This window comes from Pongo pygmaeus, chromosome 2 (genome assembly GCF_028885625.2).
Source record: "Pongo pygmaeus isolate AG05252 chromosome 2, NHGRI_mPonPyg2-v2.0_pri, whole genome shotgun sequence".
NCBI lineage: Eukaryota > Metazoa > Chordata > Mammalia > Primates > Hominidae > Pongo > Pongo pygmaeus.
The window spans coordinates 203174367-203181340 of record NC_085930.1 but is presented as its reverse complement, the minus strand read 5'-3'; the positions used below and the strand labels follow the sequence as shown (position 1 = coordinate 203181340).

The 6974-nt window shown below is 46.0% G+C and overlaps 1 pseudogene; it reads right to left on the bottom strand.

Moving 5' to 3' along the window:
* Positions 1–230: 230 nt before the first annotated feature.
* On the bottom strand, positions 231–5669 carry LOC129032976 (uncharacterized; annotated as a pseudogene).
* Between the last annotated feature and the right edge of the window lie 1305 nt (positions 5670–6974).

The following is a 6974-nucleotide window of genomic DNA, read 5'->3' as shown; positions in this document are numbered from 1 at the left end:
ACGATAAATGCACCAATCCCCAACCCAAATACTATTACATAAAGTTAACAATACTTAAATGCTGATATGACGTCAATAAATCTTATGTCACATGATAAAGGAAAAGGAAATAAAATAAAGATATTTTCTTAGTACAAGCATATACCTGCACAAACGTATTTTTAGCAAAAGAACGGAGGAGGAAATACTCATGACAATTACAATCCCCATTTCTGCAGCTGGTCACATGGTCATAGCTGGTATCGATGACTACCTTCTTCTACTACCCATTCTGTATTTCCTTTGCCTTCAGCAAGCACCTCAGCAGGTTGTGGTTTTTTCCCTGGTGGAGTGACCCAAACCTTCATGCCTGAGAGGTCTGGGCCATGTATAGTCCTGCCTGGATTGGGCTGTTGTAGTTTCCCATTGACCTTAATCACAGAGGATGGTAATACCAAGAGATGCCCTAATGGATCTCCTGGATTCCATGCATACTCTTCCTTACCTCCATTATGGAGTAGTAGGCTGATTTCATCTTGATAGTCTGGGTCAATCATCTCAGCCAACACTGTAATTCCCTTCTTAGCCTGTTGACCTAAAGGTAGGAGGAACCCAAAGTGTCCAGGTGGCAATCTTAACTTCCAGTTTAATGAAATCATTGTTGTATCTCCTGGTGGCAGCTTTCCTCCCTCTGGAACTAAGACCTTTAGGCCAGCAAAATGTAATGTTGTGGGAACAGGAAGCAGAAATTTTGCTAGTGGATCACTAGAGGTGATGGTGAGTGGTACCACTTCTACTTCTGCACCTTGATTCCTGGAATTATGTGTCCTGGCCACGGGACAAACAGTACCATGTATATATATTGGACATTGATTCAGAGCATACAGGGCCTTCTGGGGAACTTCGCCTCAGCCCTGCAAAGTATTGTCATCTAGTTGGCATTGTAATTGAGACTTCAAAAGGCCATTCCACTGTTCTATCAATCCAGTTGCTTCAGGATGATGGGGAACATGGTAAGACCAGTGAATTCCATGAGCATGAGCCCGCTGCCACATTTCTTTAGCCATAAAATGAGTGCCTTCATCAGAGGCAATGTTGTGTGGAATACCATGACAGTGGCTAAGGCATTCCGTGAGTCCACGGATGGTAGTCTTGGCAGAGGCATTGCATGCAGGATAGGTAAACCCATATCCACAATAAGTGTCTATTCCAGTGAGGACAAACCTCTGCCCTTTCCATGATGGAAGAAGTCCAATATAATCAACCTGCCACCAGGTAGCTGGCTGATCACCCCCAGGAATAGTGCCATATCAAGGGCTCACTGTTGGTCTGTACTGCTGGCCACTCAGCAGTGGCCGTAGCAGGTCAGCTTTGGTGACTGGAAGTCCATGTTACTGACCCCATGTGTAACCTCCATCCCTGCCACCATGGCCACTTTGTTCATGGGCCCTTTGGGTGATGACAGGGGTGGCTGAGGAAAGAGGCTGAGTGGTGTCCACAGAACGGGTCATCCAATCACTTGATTATTAAAATCCTCCTTTGCTGAGGTCACCCACTGGTGAGCACTCACATGGGATGCAAATATCTTCACGGTTTTGACCACTCAGAGAGGTCCATCCACATATCTTTTCCCCAAATTTCTTCGTCACCAATTTTCCAATCATGCTTTTTCCAAGTCCCTGACCATCCAGTCAAACCATTGGCTACAGCCCATGAATCAGTATATAATCTCACATCTGGCCACCTTCCCTGCCATGCAAAGTGCACAACCAGGTGCACTGCTCGAAGTTCCACCCACTGGGAAGATCTCCCTTCACCGCTATCCTTCAGGGATGTCCTAGAAAGGGGCTGTAGTGCTGCAGCTGTCCACTTTCGGGTAGTGCCTGCATATCGTGCAGAACCATCTGTGAGCCAGGCCCTAGTCTTCTCTTCCTCTGTCAACTGATTATAGGGAACTCCCCATGAGGCCATCAGTGCAGGCTGGGGAAGAGAAAGCAGGGTGGCAAGAGTGGAGACCATGGGCATTTGAGCCACTTCCTCATGTAACTTACTTGTGCCTTCAGGACCTGCTCGAGCCCAATCACATATATACCACTTCCATTTGATGATGTGCATGACCTACTTTATGGCTAGATGGGTCACAAAGCACCCAGTTCATGATGGGCAGTTCAGGTCACATGCTGACTTGATGACCCACAGTCAAACGTTCAGTTTCCACCAAAGCCCAGTAACAGGCCAAGAGCTGTCTCTCAAATGGAGAGTAGTTATCTGTAGAAGATGGCTTTGCTCCAAAATCCTAGAGGCCTCCACTGGGATTCACCTATGGGGGCCTGGCAAAGGCTCCAAACAGCATCCCTATCTGCCACTGACACCTCAAGTACCATTGGACCTGCTGGGTCATATGGCCCAAGTGGCAGAGCAGCTTGCACAGCAGCCTGAACCTGCTGCAGAGCCTTCTCCTATTCTGGACCCTACTTAAAACTGGTGGCCTTCGGGTCACTCAATAAATGGGCTGGAGTAACACACCCAAATGAGGAATGTGTTGCCTCCAGAATCCACATGAGCTCAATAGGCATTGTGCCTCTTTCTTGGTTGTAGGAGGGGCCAAATGCAGCAACTTATCCTTCACCTTAGAAGGAATATCTCGACAGGCTCCACACCACTGGACTCCTAGAAATTTTACTGAGGTCAAAGGTCCCTGAATTTTAGTTGGATATATTTCCCATCCTCTGGTATGCAAATGTCTTATCAATAACTCCAGTGTGTTTGCTATTCTTTCTCACTGGATCAATCAGCATAATGTCACCAGTGTAATGGACCAGTGTGATATCTTGCGGAAGTGAAAAGCAATCAAGATCTCTCTGAATAAGAATTATGACACAAAGCTTGAGAATTGATATACCCCTAAAGTAGGACAGCAAAGGTATATTGCTGGCCTTGCCAGCTGGAGGCAAATTGCTTCTGGTGGGCCTTATGGACAGAAATGGAGAAAAAGGCATTTGCCAAGTCAATGGCTGCATAGCAGGTACAAGGAGATGTGTTAATTTGCTCAAGCAATGAAACCACATCTGGTGCAGTAGCTGCAACTGGAGTCACCACTTGGTTAAGCTTACAATAATCCACTGTCATTCTCCAAGATCCATCTGTCCTCTGCACGGGCCAAATGGGAGAGTTGAACAGGGATGTGGTGGGAATCACCACCCCTGCGTCTTTCAAATCCTTGATGGTGGCACTAATCTCCACAATCCCTCCAGGGATGTGATACTGTTTTTGATTTACTATTTTTCTAGGTAGAGGTAGCTCTAATGGCTTCCATTTGGCATTTCCCACCATAATGGCCCTCACCCTACCAGTCAGGGAGCCAATGCAGGGATTCTGCCAGCTGCTAAGTATGTCTATGCAAATTATACATTCTGGCACTGGGGAAACGATCACAGGATGAGTCTGGGGACCCACTGGGCCCAACATAAGTCAGACCTGAGCTAAAACTCCATTAATTACCTGACCTCCATATGCCACTACTTTAACCAGAGGACCACAATAATGTTTTGGGTCCCCTGGAGTCAGCACTGACTCAGAGCCAGTGTCCAGTAGTCCCTGAAATGTCTGATCATTTCCCTTTCCCCAGTGCATAGTTACCCTGGTAAAAGGCCAGAGGTCTCCTTGGGGAAGGGTGGGAGATTCACTGCATAAATTGTTGGTAATGTAGTGGGGTCCTTCCTCAAGGAGACCTGGCCTCCCCTTCATTCACGGGGTTCTGGGTCTGTAAACTGGCACAAGTCTGGAAACTGATTGAAGGGCTGTGATTCTCTGTTTTTATAATTCAAATTAGTCTTTTGTCTATTCAACCTAGAAGTTTTCTGCTTGTATAAAGTAAGTAGGAATGCAGTAGGCTTCCTATCAATTTCACTTCTAGGAACACTGTGATTAATTAGCCAATGTGAGAGCTCTACATGAGTTAGACTATTCTGATTGCCATTTGCCTCTGCTGTCCATTACGGTAGCTATGCCTACCTTAGCTTTGATGGTTGAGTGCCGCCACTTGGCCCCTGCCACCTTGGGATCGAATTATTCCCATTGTATTTAAATTTTGTAGTTGAGTGACTGTGGTTCTCACCATCAGATCTGACATACAGAGAAGAGCAATTGCAGTGCTCTTCAAAGATGCAGGTGTTGCCCTCACAAATCTATTTCACAAGGTATTGGTCAAGGGTATATCTTCTGTACCTTCCCAGCTGGGATGAGTAGGTCTAAAGTGACTAATCTACTCCACCATCCCAATCTCCCTAAGTCTTTGGATCCCTTCCTCTACATTAAACTAAGGGAGATCAAGCATTTCCAGCTCGCTCACAGTGGGCCATCTTTTAATCCACGTTTCTTCTATCCAAGCAAATAAACTACTAGAACTTTTTTAACTCCCTGAGCTGCAACATTAAATGCAGAGTCCCTACTTAGTGGGCCCAAATCAGTAAATTCAGCCTGATCCAACTCTATGTTCCTTCCACCATTATCCCACACCCTTAGTATCCATTCCCATGCCTGTTCTCCAGATTTCTGCTTATATAAATTAGAGAACTCAAACAGTTCTTTTCCAGTGTAGCATACCTTCTCATGGGTCACATTCTCAACCTCACCTCCTCACCTCTAGAGGCCTACTGGGACTTTAGTCTAGTTCTAGGTCTAGAAGCAAACAGAGGTGTTGGGGGTGGCTCCTGAGGAGAATCAACATTATCTTGCCTGGAAACTGTCTCAGGGAAGGCCATCACTGTTGCCTTAGGCAGCACAGGGTTTATTTCCTCAGATAAAGACGGAAAGGCTGATGGCAGCATGGGTCAGGAAGGGGATGTTGCCACTACTGGAGATGGGGAAGCTGTTTCTTCTGGCAGAAAAGTTTCATCAGAGTTTACAAACTCAGTGTCCCCAGCTTCATCAGGATCCTCCCACACACCCCCTTTCCAAGTTTCAGGGTCCCATTATTTTCCAATCAATGCCTTCACTCTAACAGTTAACACCTGGTGAGGCTGTGCATGCATCTTTCGTTGCAGATCAGCCCCTTGCATGATAAGAGCTTATGTCTGCTTGTCCACAGTTTCAGCTCTTTCTCTACAGGAGATAAGACTCTCATTCAGGGCAGTCTTAGCAGATTTGAGGCTCTGTTTCTGCCTCTGAAGCCAGGAGACAGAATCCCTGAGTTCATCATTTTCTTTCATAATTTTGTCCACTGAACTTAGGAGCAACCAACCAGCTTCATTATGTTTGTTGGTTCTCCACATATGGTTAGTATATATTTATTTATTATCTAACTTGTCTACTAATACGTAAGTTCTGAAGGGCACAGATTTCTGTGTCCTTTTTTCACCTCATACAGCATTTGGCACAGAGTAGGTGCTCAGTAGATTTTGTTGAAAGACTAAATGAATGAGCTTGGCTCACAGTTTTCTTTTTTTTTCTCAGAGAGTCTGTGTCATCTTCCATTTTTACTCCATAGCCATGGGCCAGAATCAAAATGAATTGTGTGTGGCTGGCCTAGTACAAATGACCTCCTACCTAAGAGGAAGAAGTGCACTACCATGCAGGTTTGTTGACGCCATCACTCCAGAGATGGTGCCCTGCTTTGCAGGGGGCTTATCCCAGGCAAAATCCTGCTGGGCCTGAGGCTTTGGTGCTGGCGTATCATCCGGTTGTGCCATTTTGCCGTTGGGTGTCTGTTGACAAACGAGTCTTATCTGCCATCTATAACTGCCTGTCCTTGTTTAACTTTCTGGAAGACGATGTTTCATGGCCTTGCTTTTGAATTCTGCCTCTGATTTAAAGGGGATGAAGGGGCAGGAACAACAAAGGCTGTTTAGAATTTAGTCTTCTCAATTGTTTGACCCAGTAAATAGACAAATAAAAAAGGGGGAGGAGGAGAAAAGAAAAAAAAATGGAGACTAGGCTGAGCTCTACAGTTGTAGGTCCCCTGTGGGTTCAGCTGACATGAGCCCAATTTCAGTGGGGGCCTGTGCACCTGTGAGGAGTTAATGAGAAAAATTCAGAAGTGGCTTCTGCCACAAGGGCTCCGATTAGGACCCCACAGAGGCAGTGCCATCCCCATCTCCTGGCAAGTTCTAATGATGGGATTTATCTCAGCGGTTGTATTTGAAGACACTCCACTGCTTTCTTAGGAGTAGGAGGCATTCTAGGTGGTCTTCCTGCTCAACTTCCTTTGGGCTTTTAGATTTTGAAACTGTTCCTGAATGTAATACTACAAAAGCATGAATAAAAATATTGGCAGAGCAGGGGTGTATTTCCAGTGGACCCCATTCAGGAGGAAGTCAGCATGAATCTACCGGAGAATTGGAGGATGTTATTTATCATGAAGCTCAATCCCTTACTTCTCAGATGGGAAGACTGGGATCCATCAAGGGCCTCTGAAGGGACGCTCAGCTTAGATCACCTAGGGAAATATGGCATTGGGCAGGATCACACCACTTGTCTAAGTGGCAGTGTGGTATGGTTATGTTGTTGTGCGATTCTGAGTGGGCTCTGCATCCTGATTCTGGCTCTGCTTCTTACTGATTGTGTGAGTTTGGGCAAACCTACCAAGGCTTCCTGTCCTCCCTGTTTCCTTATCTGTAAGATGGAAACAAAGGTTGCACCTGCTGGTCAGGGTTGCTGCTAAGGTTTAAATGCTTCAATACACACAATGTACTTAGAGAACATTCTGGGCCCAGGTAGCCTTAAGTGAGCATTAGATTTTATGATTATCAGGGTCTGCTTTTCCAGTCCCTTTCCATAGCCCCACTCCTAAGAACTGTCTTGTGAGGTCAGGATCAGACTCAGCCTGCAGAGGTGGGTGAATGGCTGATCTGATACCAATCACTTTAGTGCCACAGAGTCACCTGGGGCTACATGCCCGGTGCTCTTGTAGGCACTACCTGGGCCAATATATATGTGCCAATATCAGAAAGAAGCCTGTTCCTAAAGGGCCACTGGAAAGAGCTCCAGGTTAGGAG